Source organism: Anomaloglossus baeobatrachus, chromosome 5 (assembly GCF_048569485.1).
Source record: "Anomaloglossus baeobatrachus isolate aAnoBae1 chromosome 5, aAnoBae1.hap1, whole genome shotgun sequence".
Taxonomy (NCBI): domain Eukaryota; kingdom Metazoa; phylum Chordata; class Amphibia; order Anura; family Aromobatidae; genus Anomaloglossus; species Anomaloglossus baeobatrachus.
In genome coordinates, this window is record NC_134357.1 from 343850444 (window position 1) to 343874423 (window position 23980).

Genomic DNA, 23980 nt, shown 5'->3' on the forward strand with positions numbered 1-23980 from the left:
TTTCGCCTCAAAATGCCGAAAAGTTGCAATACCCCCCGAAAGGAACAGTTTCGCCTCAAAATGGCAAAAAATTGCAATACCCCCCCAAAGGAACAATTTCGCTTCAAAATGGCCAAAAGTTGCAATACCCCCCCAAAGGAACAATTTCGCCTGAAAATGGCAAAAAATTGCAATACCCCCAAGGAACAATTTCGCTTCAAAATGGCCAAAAGTTGCAATACCCCCCCAAAGGAACAATTTCGCCTCAAAATGCCGAAAAGTTGCAATACCCCTCCAAAGGAACAATTTCGCTTCAAAATGGCCAAAAGTTGCAATACCCCCCCAAAGGAACAATTTCGCATCAAAACGAAAAAAAAATTGCAATACCCCCAAAAGGAACAATTTCGCCTCAAAATGCCGAAAAGTTGCAATACCCCCCCAAAGGAACAATTTCGCTTCAAAATGGCCAAAATTTTCAATACCCCCCCAAAGGAAAAATTTCGCCTCAAAATGAAAAAAAAATTGCAATACCCCCCCAAAGGAACAATTTCGCCTCAAAATGCCGAAAAGTTGCAATACCCCCCGAAAGGAACAATTTCGCTTCAAAATGGCCAAAAGTTGCAATACCCCCCAAAGGAACAATTTCACCTCAAAATGGAAAAAAATTGCAATACCCCCCAAAGGAACAATTTCGCCTCAAAATGCCGAAAAGTTGCAATACCCCCCCAAAGGAACAATTTCGCTTCAAAATGGCCAAAAGTTGCAATACCCCCCCAAAGGAACAATTTCGTTTCAAAATGGCCAAAAGTTGCAATACCCCCAAAAAGGAACAATTTCGCCTCAAAATGGCAAAAAATTGCAATACCCCCCCAAAGGAACAATTTCGCTTCAAAATGGCCAAAAGTTGCAATACCCCCCCAAAGGAACAATTTCGCCTCAAAATGCCGAAAAGTTGCAATACCCCCCGAAAGGAACAATTTCGCTTCAAAATGGCGAAAAGATGCAATACCCCCCAAAGCAACAATTTCGCCTCAAAATGGCAAAAAATTGCAATACCCCCCCAAAGGAACAATTTCGCTTCAAAATGGCCAAAAGTTGCAATACCCCCCCAAAGGAACAATTTCACCTCAAAATGGCAAAAAATTGCAATACCCTCCCAAAGGAAAAATTTCGCCTCAAAATGCCGAAAAGTTGCAATACCCCTCCAAAGGAACAATTTCGCTTCAAAATGGCCAAAAGTTGCAATACCCCCCAAAGGAACAATTTCGCTTCAAAATTCCCAAAAGTTGCAATACCCCCCCAGAGGAACAATTTCACCTCAAAATAGCAAAAAATTGCAATACCCTCCCAAAGGAAAAATTTAGCCTCAAAATGCCGAAAAGTTGCAATACCCCCCCAAAGGAACAATTTCGCTTCAAAATGGCCAAAAGTTGCAATACCCCCCAAAGGAACAATTTCGCTTCAAAACAGCCAAAAGTTGCAATACCCCCCAAAGGAACAATTTCGCCCCAAAATGGCAAAAAATTACAATACCCCCCCAAAAGAACAATTTCGCTTCAAAATGGCCAAAAGTTGCAATACCCCCCCAAAGAAACAATTTCGCCTCAAAATGCAGAAAAGTTGCAATACCCCCCCAAAGGAACAATTTCGCCTCAAAATGCCGAAAAATTGCAATACCCCCCCAAAGGAACAATTTCGCTTCAAAATGGCCAAAAGTTGCAATACCCCCCAAAGGAAAAATTTCGCCTCAAAATGAAAAAAAAATTGCAATACCCCCCCAAAGGAACAATTTCGCCTCAAAATGCCGAAAAGTTGCAATACCCCCCGAAAGGAACAATTTCGCTTCAAAATGGCCAAAAGTTGCAATACCCCCCCAAACGAACAATTTCACCTCAAAATGGCAAAAAAATTGCAATACCCCCCAAAGGAACAATTTCGCCTCAAAATGCCAAAAAGTTGCAATACCCCCCCAAAGGAACAATTTCACCTCAAAATGCCGAAAAGTTGCAATACCCCCCAAAGCAACAATTTCACCTCAAAATGGCAAAAAATTGCAATACCCCCCCAAAGGAACAATTTCACCTCAAAATGCCGAAAAGTTGCAATACCCCCCGAAAGGAACAATTTCGCTTCAAAATGGCCAAAAGTTGCAATACCCCCCAAAGGAACAATTTCGCCTCAAAATGCCGAAAAGTTGCAATACCCCCCCAAAGGAACAATTTCACCTCAAAATGCCGAAAAGTTGCAATACCCCCCGAAAGGAACAATTTCGCTTCAAAATGGCCAAAAGTTGCAATACCCCCCCAAAGGAACAATTTCGCCTCAAAATGGCAAAAAATTGCAATACCCCCCCAAAGGAACAATTTCGCTTCAAAATGGCCAAAAGTTGCAATACCCCCCCAAAGGAACAATTTCGCCTGAAAATGGCAAAAAATTGCAATACCCCCAAGGAACAATTTCGCTTCAAAATGCCGAAAAGTTGCAATACCCCCCAAAGGAACAATTTCGCTTCAAAATGGCCAAAAGTTGCAATACCCCCCCCAAAGGAACAATTTCGCTTCAAAATGGCCAAAAGTTGCAATACCCCCCAAAGGAACAATTTCGCCTCAAAATGGCAAAAAATTGCAATACCCCCCCAAAGGAACAATTTCGCTTCAAAATGGCCAAAAGTTGCAATACCCCCCCAAAGGAACAATTTCGCCTCAAAATGCCGAAAAGTTGCAATACCCCACCAAAGGAACAATTTCGCCTCAAAATGCCGAAAAGTTGCAATACCCCCCGAAAGGAACAATTTCGCTTCAAAATGGCCAAAAGTTGCAATACCCCCCAAAGGAACAATTTCGCCTCAAAATGCCAAAAAGTTGCAATACCCCCCCAAAGGAACAATTTCACCTCAAAATGCCGAAAAGTTGCAATACCCCCCAAAGCAACAATTTCACCTCAAAATGGCAAAAAATTGCAATACCCCCCCAAAGGAACAATTTCACCTCAAAATGCCGAAAAGTTGCAATACCCCCCGAAAGGAACAATTTCGCCTCAAAAAATCCAAAAATTGTAATACCCCCCAAAGGAACAATTTCGCTTCAATATGGCCAAAAGTTGCAATACCCCCCAAAGGAACAATTTTGCCTCAAAATGGAAAAAAAATTGCAAGACCCCCCAAAGGAACAATTTCGCCTCAAAATGCCGAAAAGTTGCAATACCCCCCGAAAGGAACAATTTCGCCTCAAAATGGCAAAAAATTGCAATACCCCCCCAAAGGAACAATTTCGCTTCAAAATGGCCAAAAGTTGCAATACCCCCCCAAAGGAACAATTTCGCCTGAAAATGGCAAAAAATTGCAATACCCCCAAGGAACAATTTCGCTTCAAAATGGCCAAAAGTTGCAATACCCCCCCAAAGGAACAATTTCGCCTCAAAATGCCGAAAAGTTGCAATACCCCTCCAAAGGAACAATTTCGCTTCAAAATGGCCAAAAGTTGCAATACCCCCCCAAAGGAACAATTTCGCATCAAAACGAAAAAAAAATTGCAATACCCCCCAAAGGAACAATTTCGCCTCAAAATGCCGAAAAGTTGCAATACCCCCCCAAAGGAACAATTTCGCTTCAAAATGGCCAAAATTTTCAATACCCCCCCAAAGGAAAAATTTCGCCTCAAAATGAAAAAAAAATTGCAATACCCCCCCAAAGGAACAATTTCGCCTCAAAATGCCGAAAAGTTGCAATACCCCCCGAAAGGAACAATTTCGCTTCAAAATGGCCAAAAGTTGCAATACCCCCCAAAGGAACAATTTCACCTCAAAATGGAAAAAAATTGCAATACCCCCCAAAGGAACAATTTCGCCTCAAAATGCCGAAAAGTTGCAATACCCCCCCAAAGGAACAATTTCGCTTCAAAATGGCCAAAAGTTGCAATACCCCCCCAAAGGAACAATTTCGTTTCAAAATGGCCAAAAGTTGCAATACCCCCAAAAAGGAACAATTTCGCCTCAAAATGGCAAAAAATTGCAATACCCCCCCAAAGGAACAATTTCGCTTCAAAATGGCCAAAAGTTGCAATACCCCCCCAAAGGAACAATTTCGCCTCAAAATGCCGAAAAGTTGCAATACCCCCCGAAAGGAACAATTTCGCTTCAAAATGGCGAAAAGATGCAATACCCCCCAAAGCAACAATTTCGCCTCAAAATGGCAAAAAATTGCAATACCCCCCCAAAGGAACAATTTCGCTTCAAAATGGCCAAAAGTTGCAATACCCCCCCAAAGGAACAATTTCACCTCAAAATGGCAAAAAATTGCAATACCCTCCCAAAGGAAAAATTTCGCCTCAAAATGCCGAAAAGTTGCAATACCCCTCCAAAGGAACAATTTCGCTTCAAAATGGCCAAAAGTTGCAATACCCCCCAAAGGAACAATTTCGCTTCAAAATTCCCAAAAGTTGCAATACCCCCCCAGAGGAACAATTTCACCTCAAAATAGCAAAAAATTGCAATACCCTCCCAAAGGAAAAATTTAGCCTCAAAATGCCGAAAAGTTGCAATACCCCCCCAAAGGAACAATTTCGCTTCAAAATGGCCAAAAGTTGCAATACCCCCCAAAGGAACAATTTCGCTTCAAAATAGCCAAAAGTTGCAATACCCCCCAAAGGAACAATTTCGCCCCAAAATGGCAAAAAATTGCAATACCCCCCAAAAGAACAATTTCGCTTCAAAATGGCCAAAAGTTGCAATACCCCCCCAAAGAAACAATTTCGCCTCAAAATGCAGAAAAGTTGCAATACCCCCCCAAAGGAACAATTTCGCCTCAAAATGCCGAAAAATTGCAATACCCCCCCAAAGGAACAATTTCGCTTCAAAATGGCCAAAAGTTGCAATACCCCCCAAAGGAAAAATTTCGCCTCAAAATGAAAAAAAAATTGCAATACCCCCCCAAAGGAACAATTTCGCCTCAAAATGCCGAAAAGTTGCAATACCCCCCGAAAGGAACAATTTCGCTTCAAAATGGCCAAAAGTTGCAATACCCCCCCAAACGAACAATTTCACCTCAAAATGGCAAAAAATTGCAATACCCCCCAAAGGAACAATTTCGCCTCAAAATGCCGAAAAGTTGCAATACCCCCCCAAAGGAACAATTTCTCTTCAAAATGGCCAAAAGTTGCAATATCCCCCCAAAGGAACAATTTCGTTTCAAAATGGCCAAAAGTTGCAATACCCCCCCAAAGGAACAATTTCGCCTCAAAATGGCAAAAAATTGCAATACCCCCCCAAAGGAACAATTTCGCCTCAAAATGCCGAAAAGTTGCAATACCCCCCCAAGGAACAATTTCGCTTCAAAATGGCCAAAAGTTGCAATACCCCCCCAAAGGAACAATTTCGCCTCAAAATGCCGAAAAGTTGCAATACCCCCCGAAAGGAACAATTTCGCTTCAAAATGGCGAAAAGATGCAATACCCCCCAAAGCAACAATTTCGCCTCAAAATGGCAAAAAATTGCAATACCCCCCAAAGGAACAATTTCGCTTCAAAATGGCCAAAAGTTGCAATACCCCCCCAAAGGAACAATTTCACCTCAAAATGGCAAAAAATTGCAATACCCTCCCAACGGAAAAATTTCGCCTCAAAATGCCGAAAAGTTGCAATACCCCCCCAAAGGAACAATTTCGCTTCAAAATGGCCAAAAGTTGCAATACCCCCCCAAAGGAACAATTTCGCTTCAAAATTCCCAAAAGTTGCAATACCCCCCCAAAGGAACAATTTTGACCTCAAAATAGCAAAAAAATGCAATACCCTCCCAAAGGAAAAATTTCGCCTCAAAATGCCGAAAAGTTGCAATACCCCCCCAAAGGAACAATTTCGCTTCAAAATGGCAAAAAGTTGCAATACCCCCCCAAAGGAACAATTTCGCCTGAAAATGGCAAAAAATTGCAATACCCCCCAAGGAACAATTTCGCTTCAAAATGGCCAAAAGTTGCAATACCCCCCCAAAGGAACAATTTCACCTCAAAATGCCGAAAAGTTGCAATACCCCTCCAAAGGAACAATTTCGCTTCAAAATGGCCAAAAGTTGCAATACCCCCCCAAAGGAACAATTTCGCCTCAAAACGAAAAAAAAATTGCAATACCCCCCAAAGGAACAATTTCGCCTCAAAATGCCGAAAAGTTGCAATACCCCCCGAAAGGAACAATTTCGCTTCAAAATGGCCAAAAGTTGCAATACCCCCCCCAAAGGAACAATTTCGCCTCAAAATGCCGAAAAGTTGCAATACCCCCCCAAAGGAACAATTTCACCTCAAAATGCCGAAAAGTTGCAATACCCCCCGAAAGGAACAATTTCGCTTCAAAATGGCCAAAAGTTGCAATACCCCTAAAAGGAACAATTTCGCCTCAAAATGGCAAAAAATTGCAATACCCCCCCAAAGGAACAATTTCGCTTCAAAATGGCCAAAAGTTGCAATACCCCCCCAAAGGAACAATTTCACCTCAAAATGGCAAAAAATTGCAATACCCCCCCAAAGGAACAATTTCGCCTCAAAATGCCGAAAAGTTGCAATACCCCCCCAAAGGAACAATTTCGCTTCAAAATGGCCAAAAGTTGCAATACCCCCCCAAAGGAACAATTTCGCTTCAAAATGGCCAAAAGTTGCAATACCCCCCCAAAGGAACAATTTCGCCTCAAAATGGCAAAAAATTGCAATACCCCCCCAAAGGAACAATTTCGCTTCAAAATGGCCAAAAGTTGCAATACCCCCCCAAAGGAACAATTTCGCCTTAAAATGGCAAAAAATTGCAATACCCCCCAAAGGAACAATTTCGCTTCAAAATGGCCAAAAGTTGCAATACCCCCCCAAAGGAACAATTTCGCCTCAAAATGCCGAAAAGTTGCAATACCCCCCCAAAGGAACAATTTCGCCTCAAAATGCCGAAAAGTTGCAATACCCCCCGAAAGGAACAATTTTGCTTCAAAATGGCCAAAAGTTGCAATACCCCCCAAAGGAACAATTTCGCCTCAAAATGCCGAAAAGTTGCAATACCCCCCCAAAGGAAATTTTTCACCTCAAAATGCCGAAAAGTTGCAATACCCCCCAAAGCAACAATTTCACCTCAAAATGGCAAAAAATTGCAATACCCCCCAAAGGAACAATTTCGCCTCAAAATATCCAAAAATTGTAATACCCCCCAAAGGAACAATTTCGCTTCAATATGGCCAAAAGTTGCAATACCCCCCCAAAGGAACAATTTCGCCTCAAAATGGAAAAAAAATTGCAATACCCCCCCAAAGGAACAATTTCGCCTCAAAATGCCGAAAAGTTGCAATACCCCCCGAAAGGAACAATTTCGCTTCAAAATGGCCAAAAGTTGCAATACCCCCCCAAAGGAACAATTTCGCCTCAAAATGGAAAAAAAATTGCAATACCCCCCCCAAAGGAACAATTTCACCTCAAAATGCCGAAAAGTTGCAATACCCCCCGAAAGGAACAATTTCGCCTCAAAAAATCCAAAAATTGTAATACCCCCCAAAGGAACAATTTCGCTTCAATATGGCCAAAAGTTGCAATACCCCCCAAAGGAACAATTTTGCCTCAAAATGGAAAAAAAATTGCAATACCCCCCCAAAGGAACAATTTCGCCTCAAAATGACGAAAAGTTGCAATACCCCCCCAAAGGAACAATTTCACCTCAAAATGCCGAAAAGTTGCAATACCCCCCGAAAGGAACAATTTCGCTTCAAAATGGCCAAAAGTTGCAATACCCCCCAAAGGAACAATTTCGCCTCAAAATGGCAAAAAATTGCAATACCCCCCCAAAGGAACAATTTCGCTTCAAAATGGCCAAAAGTTGCAATACCCCCCCAAAGGAACAATTTCACCTCAAAATGGCAAAAAATTGCAATACCCCCCCAAAGGAACAATTTCGCCTCAAAATGCCGAAAAGTTGCAATACCCCCCCAAAGGAACAATTTCGCTTCAAAATGGCCAAAAGTTGCAATACCCCCCCAAAGGAACAATTTCGCTTCAAAATGGCCAAAAGTTGCAATACCCCCCCAAAGGAACAATTTCGCCTCAAAATGGCAAAAAATTGCAATACCCCCCCAAAGGAACAATTTCGCTTCAAAATGGCCAAAAGTTGCAATACCCCCCCAAAGGAACAATTTCGCCTTAAAATGGCAAAAAATTGCAATACCCCCCAAAGGAACAATTTCGCTTCAAAATGGCCAAAAGTTGCAATACCCCCCCAAAGGAACAATTTCGCCTCAAAATGCCGAAAAGTTGCAATACCCCCCAAAGGAACAATTTCGCCTCAAAATGCCGAAAAGTTGCAATACCCCCCGAAAGGAACAATTTTGCTTCAAAATGGCCAAAAGTTGCAATACCCCCCAAAGGAACAATTTCGCCTCAAAATGCCGAAAAGTTGCAATACCCCCCCAAAGGAAATTTTTCACCTCAAAATGCCGAAAAGTTGCAATACCCCCCAAAGCAACAATTTCACCTCAAAATGGCAAAAAATTGCAATACCCCCCAAAGGAACAATTTCGCCTCAAAATATCCAAAAATTGTAATACCCCCCAAAGGAACAATTTCGCTTCAATATGGCCAAAAGTTGCAATACCCCCCCAAAGGAACAATTTCGCCTCAAAATGGAAAAAAAAATTGCAATACCCCCCCAAAGGAACAATTTCGCCTCAAAATGCCGAAAAGTTGCAATACCCCCCGAAAGGAACAATTTCGCTTCAAAATGGCCAAAAGTTGCAATACCCCCCCAAAGGAACAATTTCGCCTCAAAATGGAAAAAAAATTGCAATACCCCCCCAAAGGAACAATTTCACCTCAAAATGCCGAAAAGTTGCAATACCCCCCGAAAGGAACAATTTCGCCTCAAAAAATCCAAAAATTGTAATACCCCCCAAAGGAACAATTTCGCTTCAATATGGCCAAAAGTTGCAATACCCCCCAAAGGAACAATTTTGCCTCAAAATGGAAAAAAAATTGCAATACCCCCCCAAAGGAACAATTTCGCCTCAAAATGACGAAAAGTTGCAATACCCCCCGAAAGGAACAATTTCGCCTCAAAATGGCAAAAAATTGCAATACCCCCAAGGAACAATTTCGCTTCAAAATGGCCAAAAGTTGCAATACCCCCCCCAAAGGAACAATTTCGCCTCAAAATGCCGAAAAGTTGCAATACCCCTCCAAAGGAACAATTTCGCTTCAAAATGGCCAAAAGTTGCAATACCCCCCCAAAGGAACAATTTCGCCTCAAAACGAAAAAAAAATTGCAATACCCCCCAAAGGAACAATTTCGCCTCAAAATGCCGAAAAGTTGCAATACCCCCCCAAAGGAACAATTTCGCTTCAAAATGGCCAAAATTTTCAATACCCCCCCAAAGGAAAAATTTCGCCTCAAAATGAAAAAAAAATTGCAATACCCCCCCAAAGGAACAATTTCGCCTCAAAATGCCGAAAAGTTGCAATACCCCCCGAAAGGAACAATTTCGCTTCAAAATGGCCAAAAGTTGCAATACCCCCCAAAGGAACAATTTCACCTCAAAATGGAAAAAAATTGCAATACCCCCCAAAGGAACAATTTCGCCTCAAAATGCCGAAAAGTTGCAATACCCCCCCAAAGGAACAATTTCGCTTAAAAATGGCCAAAAGTTGCAATACCCCCCCAAAGGAACAATTTCGTTTCAAAATGGCCAAAAGTTGCAATACCCCCCCAAAGGAACAATTTCGCCTCAAAATGGCAAAAAATTGCAATACCCCCCCAAAGGAACAATTTCGCTTCAAAATGGCCAAAAGTTGCAATACCCCCCCAAAGGAACAATTTCGCCTCAAAATGCCGAAAAGTTGCAATACCCCCCGAAAGGAACAATTTCGCTTCAAAATGGCCAAAAGTTGCAATACCCCCCCAAAGGAACAATTTCACCTCAAAATGGAAAAAAATTGCAATACCCTCCCAAAGGAAAAATTTCGCCTCAAAATGCCGAAAAGTTGCAATACCCCTCCAAAGGAACAATTTCGCTTCAAAATGGCCAAAAGTTGCAATACCCCCCAAAGGAACAATTTCGCTTCAAAATTCCCAAAAGTTGCAATACCCCCCCAAAGGAACAATTTCGCCTCAAAATGGCAAAAAATTGCAATACCCCCCCAAAAGAACAATTTCGCTTCAAAATGGCCAAAAGTTGCAATACCCCCCCAAAGAAACAATTTCGCCTCAAAATGCCGAAAAGTTGCAATCCCCCCCAAAGGAACAATTTCGCCTCAAAATGCCGAAAAATTGCAATACCCCCCCAAATGAACAATTTCGCTTCAAAATGGCCAAAAGTTGCAATACCCCCCAAAGGAAAAATTTCGCCTCAAAATGAAAAAAAAATTGCAATACCCCCCCAAAGGAACAATTTCGCCTCAAAATGCCGAAAAGTTGCAATACCCCCCGAAAGGAACAATTTCGCTTCAAAATGGCCAAAAGTTGCAATACCCCCCCAAACGAACAATTTCGTTTCAAAATGGCCAAAAGTTGCAATACCCCCCCAAAGGAACAATTTCGCCTCAAAATGGCAAAAAATTGCAATACCCCCCCAAAGGAACAATTTCGCCTCAAAATGCCGAAAAGTTGCAATACCCCCCCAAGGAACAATTTCGCTTCAAAATAGCCAAAAGTTGCAATACCCCCCCAAAGGAACAATTTCGCCTCAAAATGCCGAAAAGTTGCAATACCCCCCGAAAGGAACAATTTCGCTTCAAAATGGCGAAAAGATGCAATACCCCCCAAAGCAACAATTTCGCCTCAAAATGGCAAAAAATTGCAATACCCCCCAAAGGAACAATTTCGCTTCAAAATGGCCAAAAGTTGCAATACCCCCCCAAAGGAACAATTTCACCTCAAAATGGCAAAAAATTGCAATACCCTCCCAAAGGAAAAATTTCGCCTCAAAATGCCGAAAAGTTGCAATACCCCCCCAAAGGAACAATTTCGCTTCAAAATGGCCAAAAGTTGCAATACCCCCCCAAAGGAACAATTTCGCTTCAAAATTCCCAAAAGTTTTAATACCCTCCCAAAGGAACAATTTTGACCTCAAAATAGCAAAAAAATGCAATACCCTCCCAAAGGAAAAATTTCGCCTCAAAATGCCGAAAAGTTGCAATACCCCCCCAAAGGAACAATTTCGCTTCAAAATGGCCAAAAGTTGCAATACCCCCCCAAAAGGAACAATTTCGCCTGAAAATGGCAAAAAATTGCAATACCCCCAAGGAACAATTTCGCTTCAAAATGGCCAAAAGTTGCAATACCCCCCCAAAGGAACAATTTCACCTCAAAATGCCGAAAAGTTGCAATACCCCTCCAAAGGAACAATTTCGCTTCAAAATGGCCAAAAGTTGCAATACCCCCCCAAAGGAACAATTTCGCCTCAAAACGAAAAAAAAATTGCAATACCCCCCAAAGGAACAATTTCGCCTCAAAATGCCGAAAAGTTGCAATACCCCCCCAAAAGAACAATTTCGCTTCAAAATGGCCAAAAGTTGCAATACCCCCCAAAGGAAAAATTTCGCCTCAAAATGAAAAAAAAATTGCAATACCCCCCCAAAGGAACAATTTCGCCTCAAAATGCCGAAAAGTTGCAATACCCCCCGAAAGGAACAATTTCGCTTCAAAATGGCCAAAAGTTGCAATACCCCCCAAAGGAACAATTTCACCTCAAAATGGAAAAAAATTGCAATACCCTCCCAAAGGAAAAATTTCGCCTCAAAATGCCGAAAAGTTGCAATACCCCTCCAAAGGAACAATTTCGCTTCAAAATGGCCAAAAGTTGCAATACCCCCCAAAGGAACAATTTCGCTTCAAAATTCCCAAAAGTTGCAATACCCCCCCAAAGGAACAATTTCGCCTCAAAATGGCAAAAAGTTGCAATACCCCCCCAAAGAAACAATTTCGCTTCAAAATGGCCAAAAGTTGCAATACCCCCCAAAGGAACAATTTCACCTCAAAATGGAAAAAAATTGCAATACCCTCCCAAAGGAAAAATTTCGCCTCAAAATGCCGAAAAGTTGCAATACCCCTCCAAAGGAACAATTTCGCTTCAAAATGGCCAAAAGTTGCAATACCCCCCAAAGGAACAATTTCGCTTCAAAATTCCCAAAAGTTGCAATACCCCCCCAAAAGAACAATTTCGCCTCAAAATGCCGAAAAGTTGCAATACCCCCCCAAAGAAACAATTTCGCCTCAAAATGCCGAAAAGTTGCAATACCCCCCCAAAGGAACAATTTCGCCTCAAAATGCCGAAAAATTGCAATACCCCCCCAAATGAACAATTTCGCTTCAAAATGGCCAAAAGTTGCAATACCCCCCAAAGGAAAAATTTCGCCTCAAAATGAAAAAAAAATTGCAATACCCCCCCAAAGGAACAATTTCGCCTCAAAATGCCGAAAAGTTGCAATACCCCCCGAAAGGAACAATTTCGCTTCAAAATGGCCAAAAGTTGCAATACCCCCCCAAACGAACAATTTCACCTCAAAATGGCAAAAAATTGCAATACTCCCCCAAAGGAACAATTTCGCCTCAAAATAGCCAAAAGTTGCAATACCCCCCCAAAGGAACAATTTCGCCTCAAAATGCCGAAAAGTTGCAATACCCCCCGAAAGGAACAATTTCGCTTCAAAATGGCGAAAAGATGCAATACCCCCCAAAGCAACAATTTCGCCTCAAAATGGCAAAAAATTGCAATACCCCCCAAAGGAACAATTTCGCTTCAAAATGGCCAAAAGTTGCAATACCCCCCCAAAGGAACAATTTCACCTCAAAATGGCAAAAAATTGCAATACCCTCCCAAAGGAAAAATTTCGCCTCAAAATGCCGAAAAGTTGCAATACCCCCCCAAAGGAACAATTTCGCTTCAAAATGGCCAAAAGTTGCAATACCCCCCCAAAGGAACAATTTCGCTTCAAAATTCCCAAAAGTTTTAATACCCCCCAAAGGAACAATTTTGACCTCAAAATAGCAAAAAAATGCAATACCCTCCCAAAGGAAAAATTTCGCCTCAAAATGCCGAAAAGTTGCAATACCCCCCCAAAGGAACAATTTCGCTTCAAAATGGCCAAAAGTTGCAATACCCCCCCAAAAGGAACAATTTCGCCTGAAAATGGCAAAAAATTGCAATACCCCCAAGGAACAATTTCGCTTCAAAATGGCCAAAAGTTGCAATACCCCCCCAAAGGAACAATTTCACCTCAAAATGCCGAAAAGTTGCAATACCCCTCCAAAGGAACAATTTCGCTTCAAAATGGCCAAAAGTTGCAATACCCCCCCAAAGGAACAATTTCGCCTCAAAACGAAAAAAAAATTGCAATACCCCCCAAAGGAACAATTTCGCCTCAAAATGCCGAAAAGTTGCAATACCCCCCAAAGGAACAATTTCGCTTCAAAATGGCCAAAAGTTGCAATACCCCCCAAAGGAAAAATTTCGCCTCAAAATGAAAAAAAAATTGCAATACCCCCCCAAAGGAACAATTTCGCCTCAAAATGCCGAAAAGTTGCAATACCCCCCGAAAGGAACAATTTCGCTTCAAAATGGCCAAAAGTTGCAATACCCCCCAAAGGAACAATTTCACCTCAAAATGGAAAAAATTGCAATACCCCCCAAAGGAACAATTTCGCCTCAAAATGCCGAAAAGTTGCAATACCCCCCCAAAGGAACAATTTCGCTTCAAAATGGCCAAAAGTTGCAATACCCCCCCAAAGGAACAATTTCGTTTCAAAATGGCCAAAAGTTGCAATACCCCCCCAAAGGAACAATTTCGCCTCAAAATGGCAAAAAATTGCAATACCCCCCCAAAGGAACAATTTCGCTTCAAAATGGCCAAAAGTTGCAATACCCCCCCAAAGGAACAATTTCGCCTCAAAATGCCGAAAAGTTGCAATACCCCCCGAAAGGAACAATTTCGCTTCAAAATGGCCAAAAGTTGCAATACCCCCCCAAAGGAACAATTTCACCTCAAAATGGCAAAAAATTGCAATACCCTCCCAAAGGAAAAATTTCGCCTCAAAATGCCGAAAAGTTGCAATACCCCTCCAAAGGAACAATTTCACCTCAAAATGGCAAAAAATTGCAATACCCTCCCAAAGGAAAAATTTCGCCTCAAAATGCCGAAAAGTTGCAATACCCCTCCAAAGGAACAATTTCGCTTTAAAATGGCCAAAAGTTGCAATACCCCCCCAAAGGAACAATTTCGCTTCAAAATAGCCAAAAGTTGCAATACCCCCCAAAGGAACAATTTCGCCTCAAAATGGCAAAAAATTGCAATACCCCCCCAAAAGAACAATTTCGCTTCAAAATGGCCAAAAGTTGCAATACCCCCCAAAGGAAAAATTTCGCCTCAAAATGAAAAAAAAATTGCAATACCCCCCCAAAGGAACAATTTCGCCTCAAAATGCCGAAAAGTTGCAATACCCCCCGAAAGGAACAATTTCGCTTCAAAATGGCCAAAAGTTGCAATACCCCCCCAAACGAACAATTTCACCTCAAAATGGCAAAAAATTGCAATACCCCCCAAAGGAACAATTTCGCCTCAAAATGCCGAAAAGTTGCAATACTCCCCCAAAGGAACAATTTCTCTTCAAAATGGCCAAAAGTTGCAATACCCCCCCAAAGGAACAATTTCGTTTCAAAATGGCCAAAAGTTGCAATACCCCCCCAAAGGAACAATTTCACCTCAAAATGGCAAAAATTTGCAATACCCCCCCAAAGGAACAATTTCGCCTCAAAATGCCGAAAAGTTGCAATACCCCCCCAAGGAACAATTTCGCTTCAAAATGGCCAAAAGTTGCAATACCCCCCCAAAGGAACAATTTCGCCTCAAAATGCCGAAAAGTTGCAATACCCCCCGAAAGGAACAATTTCGCTTCAAAATGGCGAAAAGATGCAATACCCGCCAAAGCAACAATTTCACCTCAAAATGGCAAAAAATTGCAATACCCTCCCAAAGGAAAAATTTCGCCTCAAAATGCCGAAAAGTTGCAATACCCCCCCAAAGGAACAATTTCGCTTCAAAATGGCCAAAAGTTGCAATACCCCCCCAAAGGAACAATTTCGCTTCAAAATTCCCAAAAGTTGCAATACCCCCCCAAAGGAACAATTTTGACCTCAAAATAGCAAAAAAATGCAATACCCTCCCAAAGGAAAAATTTCGCCTCAAAATGCCGAAAAGTTGCAATACCCCCCCAAAGGAACAATTTCGCTTCAAAATGGCCAAAAGTTGCAATACCCCCCCAAAGGAACAATTTCGCCTGAAAATGGCAAAAAATTGCAATACCCCCCAAGGAACAATTTCGCTTCAAAATGGCCAAAAGTTGCAATACCCCCCCAAAGGAACAATTTCACCTCAAAATGCCGAAAAGTTGCAATACCCCTCCAAAGGAACAATTTCGCTTCAAAATGGCCAAAAGTTGCAATACCCCCCAAAGGAAAAATTTCGCCTCAAAATGAAAAAAAAATTGCAATACCCCCCAAAGGAACAATTTCGCCTCAAAATGCCGAAAAGTTGCAATACCCCCCCAAAGGAACAATTTCGCTTCAAAATGGCCAAAAGTTGCAATACCCCCCCAAAGGAACAATTTCGCCTCAAAATGGCAAAAAATTGCAATACCCCCCCAAAGGAACAATTTCGCCTCAAAATGCCGAAAAGTTGCAATACCCCCCAAAGCAACAATTTCGCCTCAAAATGGCAAAAAATTGCAATACCCCCCCAAAGGAACAATTTCGCTTCAAAATGGCCAAAAGTTGCAATACCCCCCAAAGGAACAATTTCACCTCAAAATGGCAAAAAATTGCAATACCCTCCCAAAGGAAAAATTTCGCCTCAAAATGCCGAAAAGTTGCAATACCCCCCCAAAGGAACAATTTCGCTTCAAAATGGCCAAAAGTTGCAATACCCCCCCAAAGGAACAATTTCGCTTCAAAATTCCCAAAAGTTGCAATACCCCCCCAAAGGAACAATTTCACCTCAAAATAGCAAAAAATTGCAATACCCTCCCAAAGGAAAAATTTCGCTTCAAAATGCCGAAAAGTTGCAATACCCCCCCAAAGGAACAATTTCGCTTCAAAATGGCCAAAAGTTGCAATACCCCCCCAAAGGAACAATTTTGCTTCAAAATGGCCAAAAGTTGCAATACCCCCCCAAAGGAACAATTTCGCCTCAAAATGGCAAAAAATTGCAATACCCCCCCAAAGGAACAATTTCGCTTCAAAATGGCCAAAAGTTGCAATACCCCCCCAAAGGAACAATTTCACCTCAAAATAGCAAAAAATTGCAATACCCTCCCAAAGGAAAAATTTCGCTTCAAAATGCCGAAAAGTTGCAATACCCCCCCAAAGGAACAATTTCGCTTCAAAATGGCCAAAAGTTGCAATACCCCCTCAAAGGAACAATTTCGCTTCAAAATGGCCAAAAGTTGCAATACCCCCCCAAAGGAACAATTTCGCCTCAAAATGGCAAAAAATTGCAATACCCCCCCAAAGGAACAATTTCGCTTCAAAATGGCCAAAAGTTGCAATACCCCCCCAAAGGAACAATTTCGCCTCAAAATGCCGAAAAGTTGCAATACCCCCCCAAAGGAACAATTTCGCCTCAAAATGCCGAAAAGTTGCAATACCCCCCGAAAGGAACAATTTCGCTTCAAAATGGCCAAAAGTTGCAATACCCCCCCAAAGGAACAATTTCGCCTCAAAATGCCGAAAAGTTGCAATACCCCCCCAAAGGAAAAATTTCGCCTCAAAATGAAAAAAAAACTTGCAATACCCCCCCAAAGGAACAATTTCGCCTCAAAATGCCGAAAAGTTGCAATACCCCCCGAAAGGAACAATTTCGCTTCAAAATGGCAAAAAATTGCAATACCCCCCAAAGGAACAATTTCGCCTCAAAATGCCGAAAAGTTGCAATACCCCCCCAAAGGAACAATTTCGCTTCAAAATGGCCAAAAGTTGCAATACCCCCCCAAAGGAACAATTTCGTTTCAAAATGGCCAAAAGTTGCAATACCCCCCCAAAGGAACAATTTCGCCTCAAAATGGCAAAAAATTGCAATACCCCCCCAAAGGAACAATTTCGCCTCAAAATGCCGAAAAGTTGCAATACCCCCCCAAAGGAACAATTTCGCTTCAAAATGGCCAAAAGTTGCAATACCCCCCCAAAGGAACAATTTCGCCTCAAAATGCCGAAAAGTTGCAATACCCCCCGAAAGGAACAATTTTGCTTCAAAATGGCGAAAAGATGCAATACCCCCCAAAGCAACAATTTCGCCTCAAAATGGCAAAAAATTGCAATACCCCCCCAAAGGAACAATTTCGCCTCAAAATGGCCAAAAGTTGCAATACCCCCCCAAAGGAACAATTTCACCTCAAAATGGCAAAAAATTGCAATACCCTCCCAAAGGAAAAATTTCGCCTCAAAATGCCGAAAAGTTGCAATACCCCCCCAGAGGAACAATTTCGCTTCAAAATGGCCAAAAGTTGCAATACCCCCAAAGCAACAATTTCGCCTCAAAAGGGCAAAAAATTGCAATACCCCCCCAAAGGAACAATTTTGCTTCAAAATGGCCAAAAGTTGCAATACCCCCTGAAAGGAACAATTTCACCTCAAAATGGCAAAAAATTGCAATACCCTCCCAAAGGAAAAATTTCGCCTCAAAATGCAGAAAAGTTGCAATACCCCTCCAAAGGAACAATTTCGCTTCAAAATGGCCAAAAGTTGCAATACCCCCCCAAAGGAACAATTTCGCCTCAAAACGAAAAAAAAATTGCAATACCCCCCAAAGGAACAATTTCGCCTCAAAATGCCGAAAAGTTGCAATACCCCCCAAAGGAACAATTTCGCTTCAAAATGGCCAAAAGTTGCAATACCCCCCCAAAGGAAAAATTTCGCCTCAAAATGAAAAAAAAATTGCAATACCCCCCCAAAGGAACAATTTCGCCTCAAAATGCCGAAAAGTTGCAATACCCCCCGAAAGGAACAATTTCGCTTCAAAATGGCCAAAAGTTGCAATACCCCCCCAAAGGAACAATTTCACCTCAAAATGGCAAAAAATTGCAATACCCCCCAAAGGAACAATTTCGCCTCAAAATGCCGAAAAGTTGCAATACCCCCCCAAAGGAACAATTTCGCTTCAAAATGGCCAAAAGTTGCAATACCCCCCCAAAGGAACAATTTCGTTTCAAAATGGCCAAAAGTTGCAATACCCCCCCAAAGGAACAATTTTGCCTCAAAATGCCGAAAAGTTGCAATACCCCCCGAAAGGAACAATTTTGCTTCAAAATGGCGAAAAGATGCAATACCCCCCAAAGCAACAATTTCGCCTCAAAATGGCAAAAAATTGCAATACCCCCCCAAAGGAACAATTTCGCTTCAAAATGGCCAAAAGTTGCAATACCCCCCCAAAGGAACAATTTCACCTCAAAATGGCAAAAAATTGCAATACCCTCCCAAAGGAAAAATTTCGCCTCAAAATGCCGAAAAGTTGCAATACCCCCCCAGAGGAACAATTTCGCTTCAAAATGGCCAAAAGTTGCAATACCCCCCAAAGCAACAATTTCGCCTCAAAATGGCAAAAAATTGCAATACCCCCCCAAAGGAACAATTTCGCTTCAAAATGGCCAAAAGTTGCAATACCCCCCCAAAGGAACAATTTCACCTCAAAATGGCAAAAAATTGCAATACCCTCCCAAAGGAAAAATTTCGCCTCAAAATGCCGAAAAGTTGCAATACCCCTCCAAAGGAACAATTTCGCTTCAAAATGGCCAAAAGTTGCAATACCCCCCCAAAGGAACAATTTCGCTTCACAATTCCCAAAAGTTGCAATACCCCCCCAAAGGAACAATTTCACCTCAAAATAGCAAAAAATTGCAATACCCTCCCAAAGGAAAAATTTCGCCTCAAAATGCCGAAAAGTTGCAATACCCCTCCAAAGGAACAATTTCGCTTCAAAATGGCCAAAAGTTGCAATACCCCCCCAAAGGAACAATTTCGCCTCAAAACGAAAAAAAAATTGCAATACCCCCCAAAGGAACAATTTCGCCTCAAAATGACGAAAAGTTGCAATACCCCCCAAAGGAACAATTTCGCTTCAAAATGGCCAAAAGTTGCAATACCCCCCCAAAGGAAAAATTTCGCCTCAAAATGAAAAAAAAATTGCAATACCCCCCCAAAGGAACAATTTCGCCTCAAAATGCCGAAAAGTTGCAATACCCCCCGAAAGGAACAATTTCGCTTCAAAATGGCCAAAAGTTGCAATACCCCCCCAAAGGAACAATTTCGTTTCAAAATGGCCAAAAGTTGCAATACCCCCCCAAAGGAACAATTTCGCCTCAAAATGGCAAAAAATTGCAATACCCCCCCAAAGGAAAAATTTCACCTCAAAATGCCGAAAAGTTGCAATACCCCCCCAAAGGAACAATTTCGCTTCAAAATGGCCAAAAGTTGCAATACCCCCCCAAAGGAACAATTTCGCTTCAAAATGGCCAAAAGTTGCAATACCCCCCCAAAGGAACAATTTCGCCTCAAAATGGCAAAAAATTGCAATACCCCCCCAAAGGAACAATTTCGCTTCAAAATGGCCAAAAGTTGCAATACCCCCTTAAAGGAAAAATTTCGCCTCAAAATGCCGAAAAGTTGCAATACCCCCCCAAAGGAACAATTTCGCCTCAAAATGCCGAAAAGTTGCAATACCCCCCGAAAGGAACAATTTCGCTTCAAAATGGCCAAAAGTTGCAATACCCCCCCAAAGGAACAATTTCGCCTCAAAATGCCGAAAAGTTGCAATACCCCCTGAAAGGAACAATTTCGCTTCAAAATGGCAAAAAATTGCAATACCCCCCAAAGGAACAATTTCGCCTCAAAATGCCGAAAAGTTGCAATACCCCCCAAAGGAACAATTTCGCTTCAAAATGGCCAAAAGTTGCAATACCCCCCCAAAGGAACGATTTCGTTTCAAAATGGCCAAAAGTTGCAATACCCCCCCAAAGGAACAATTTCACCTCAAAAATGCAAAAATTTGCAATACCCCCCCAAAGGAACAATTTCGCCTCAAAATGCCGAAAAGTTGCAATACCCCCCCAAGGAACAATTTCGCCTCAAAATGCCGAAAAGTTGCAATACCCCCCGAAAGGAACAATTTCGCTTCAAAATGGCGAAAAGATGCAATACCCCCCAAAGCAACAATTTCGCCTCAAAATGGCAAAAAATTGCAATACCCCCCAAAGGAACAATTTCGCTTCAAAATGGCCAAAAGTTGCAATACCCCCCCAAAGGAACAATTTCACCTCAAAATGGCAAAAAATTGCAATACCCTCCCAAAGGAAAAATTTCGCCTCAAAATGCCGAAAAGTTGCAATACCCCCCCAAAGGAACAATTTCGCTTCAAAATGGCCAAAAGTTGCAATACCCCCCCAAAGGAACAATTTCGCTTCAAAATTCCCAAAAGTTGCAATACCCCCCCAAAGGAACAATTTTGACCTCAAAATAGCAAAAAAATGCAATACCCTCCCAAAGGAAAAATTTCGCCTCAAAATGCCGAAAAGTTGCAATACCCCCCCAAAGGAACAATTTCGCTTCAAAATGGCCAAAAGTTGCAATACCCCCCCAAAGGAACAATTTCGCCTGAAAATGGCAAAAAATTGCAATACCCCCCAAGGAACAATTTCGCTTCAAAATGGCCAAAAGTTGCAATACCCCCCCAAAGGAACAATTTCACCTCAAAATGCCGAAAAGTTGCAATACCCCTCCAAAGGAACAATTTCGCTTCAAAATGGCCAAAAGTTGCAATACCCCCCAAAGGAAAAATTTCGCCTCAAAATGAAAAAAAAATTGCAATACCCCCCAAAGGAACAATTTCGCCTCAAAATGCCGAAAAGTTGCAATACCCCCCCAAAGGAACAATTTCGCTTCAAAATGGCCAAAAGTTGCAATACCCCCCCAAAGGAACAATTTCGCCTCAAAATGGCAAAAAATTGCAATACCCCCCCAAAGGAACAATTTCGCCTCAAAATGCCGAAAAGTTGCAATACCCCCCAAAGCAACAATTTCGCCTCAAAATGGCAAAAAATTGCAATACCCCCCCAAAGGAACAATTTCGCTTCAAAATGGCCAAAAGTTGCAATACCCCCCAAAGGAACAATTTCACCTCAAAATGGCAAAAAATTGCAATACCCTCCCAAAGGAAAAATTTCGCCTCAAAATGCCGAAAAGTTGCAATACCCCCCCAAAGGAACAATTTCGCTTCAGAATGGCCAAAAGTTGCAATACCCCCCCAAAGGAACAATTTCGCTTCAAAATTCCCAAAAGTTGCAATACCCCCCCAAAGGAACAATTTCACCTCAAAATAGCAAAAAATTGCAATACCCTCCCAAAGGAAAAATTTCGCTTCAAAATGCCGAAAAGTTGCAATACCCCCCCAAAGGAACAATTTCGCTTCAAAATGGCCAAAAGTTGCAATACCCCCCCAAAGGAACAATTTTGCTTCAAAATGGCCAAAAGTTGCAATACCCCCCCAAAGGAACAATTTCGCCTCAAAATGGCAAAAAATTGCAATACCCCCCCAAAGGAACAATTTCGCTTCAAAATGGCCAAAAGTTGCAATACCCCCCCAAAGGAACAATTTCACCTCAAAATAGCAAAAAATTGCAATACCCTCCCAAAGGAAAAATTTCGCTTCAAAATGCCGAAAAGTTGCAATACCCCCCCAAAGGAACAATTTCGCTTCAAAATGGCCAAAAGTTGCAATACCCCCTCAAAGGAACAATTTCGCTTCAAAATGGCCAAAAGTTGCAATACCCCCCCAAAGGAACAATTTCGCCTCAAAATGGCAAAAAATTGCAATACCCCCCCAAAGGAACAATTTCGCTTCAAAATGGCCAAAAGTTGCAATACCCCCCCAAAGGAACAATTTCGCCTCAAAATGCCGAAAAGTTGCAATACCCCCCCAAAGGAACAATTTCGCCTCAAAATGCCGAAAAGTTGCAATACCCCCCGAAAGGAACAATTTCGCTTCAAAATGGCCAAAAGTTGCAATACCCCCCCAAAGGAACAATTTCGCCTCAAAATGCCGAAAAGTTGCAATACCCCCCCAAAGGAAAAATTTCGCCTCAAAATGAAAAAAAAACTTGCAATACCCCCCCAAAGGAACAATTTCGCCTCAAAATGCCGAAAAGTTGCAATACCCCCCGAAAGGAACAATTTCGCTTCAAAATGGCAAAAAATTGCAATACCCCCCAAAGGAACAATTTCGCCTCAAAATGCCGAAAAGTTGCAATACCCCCCCAAAGGAACAATTTCGCTTCAAAATGGCCAAAAGTTGCAATACCCCCCCAAAGGAACAATTTCGTTTCAAAATGGCCAAAAGTTGCAATACCCCCCCAAAGGAACAATTTCGCCTCAAAATGGCAAAAAATTGCAATACCCCCCCAAAGGAACAATTTCGCCTCAAAATGCCGAAAAGTTGCAATACCCCCCCAAAGGAACAATTTCGCTTCAAAATGGCCAAAAGTTGCAATACCCCCCCAAAGGAACAATTTCGCTTCAAAATGGCCAAAAGTTGCAATACCCCCCCAAAGGAACAATTTCACCTCAAAATAGCAAAAAATTGCAATACCCTCCCAAAGGAAAAATTTCGCTTCAAAATGCCGAAAAGTTGCAATACCCCCCCAAAGGAACAATTTCGCTTCAAAATGGCCAAAAGTTGCAATACCCCCTCAAAGGAACAATTTCGCTTCAAAATGGCCAAAAGTTGCAATACCCCCCCAAAGGAACAATTTCGCCTCAAAATGGCAAAAAATTGCAATACCCCCCCAAAGGAACAATTTCGCTTCAAAATGGCCAAAAGTTGCAATACCCCCCCAAAGGAACAATTTCGCCTCAAAATGCCGAAAAGTTGCAATACCCCCCCAAAGGAACAATTTCGCCTCAAAATGCCGAAAAGTTGCAATACCCCCCGAAAGGAACAATTTCGCTTCAAAATGGCCAAAAGTTGCAATACCCCCCCAAAGGAACAATTTCGCCTCAAAATGCCGAAAAGTTGCAATACCCCCCCAAAGGAAAAATTTCGCCTCAAAATGAAAAAAAAACTTGCAATACCCCCCCAAAGGAACAATTTCGCCTCAAAATGCCGAAAAGTTGCAATACCCCCCGAAAGGAACAATTTCGCTTCAAAATGGCAAAAAATTGCAATACCCCCCAAAGGAACAATTTCGCCTCAAAATGCCGAAAAGTTGCAATACCCCCCCAAAGGAACAATTTCGCTTCAAAATGGCCAAAAGTTGCAATACCCCCCCAAAGGAACAATTTCGTTTCAAAATGGCCAAAAGTTGCAATACCCCCCCAAAGGAACAATTTCGCCTCAAAATGGCAAAAAATTGCAATACCCCCCCAAAGGAACAATTTCGCCTCAAAATGCCGAAAAGTTGCAATACCCCCCCAAAGGAACAATTTCGCTTCAAAATGGCCAAAAGTTGCAATACCCCCCCAAAGGAACAATTTCGCCTCAAAATGCCGAAAAGTTGCAATACCTCCCGAAAGGAACAATTTTGCTTCAAAATGGCGAAAAGATGCAATACCCCCCAAAGCAACAATTTCACCTCAAAATGGCAAAAAATTGCAATACCCCCCCAAAGGAACAATTTCGCCTCAAAATGGCCAAAAGTTGCAATACCCCCCCAAAGGAACAATTTCACCTCAAAATGGCAAAAAATTGCAATACCCTCCCAAAGGAAAAATTTCGCCTCAAAATGCCGAAAAGTTGCAATACCCCCCCAGAGGAACAATTTCGCTTCAAAATGGCCAAAAGTTGCAATACCCCCAAAGCAACAATTTCGCCTCAAAAGGGCAAAAAATTGCAATACCCCCCCAAAGGAACAATTTTGCTTCAAAATGGCCAAAAGTTGCAATACCCCCTGAAAGGAACAATTTCACCTCAAAATGGCAAAAAATTGCAATACCCTCCCAAAGGAAAAATTTCGCCTCAAAATGC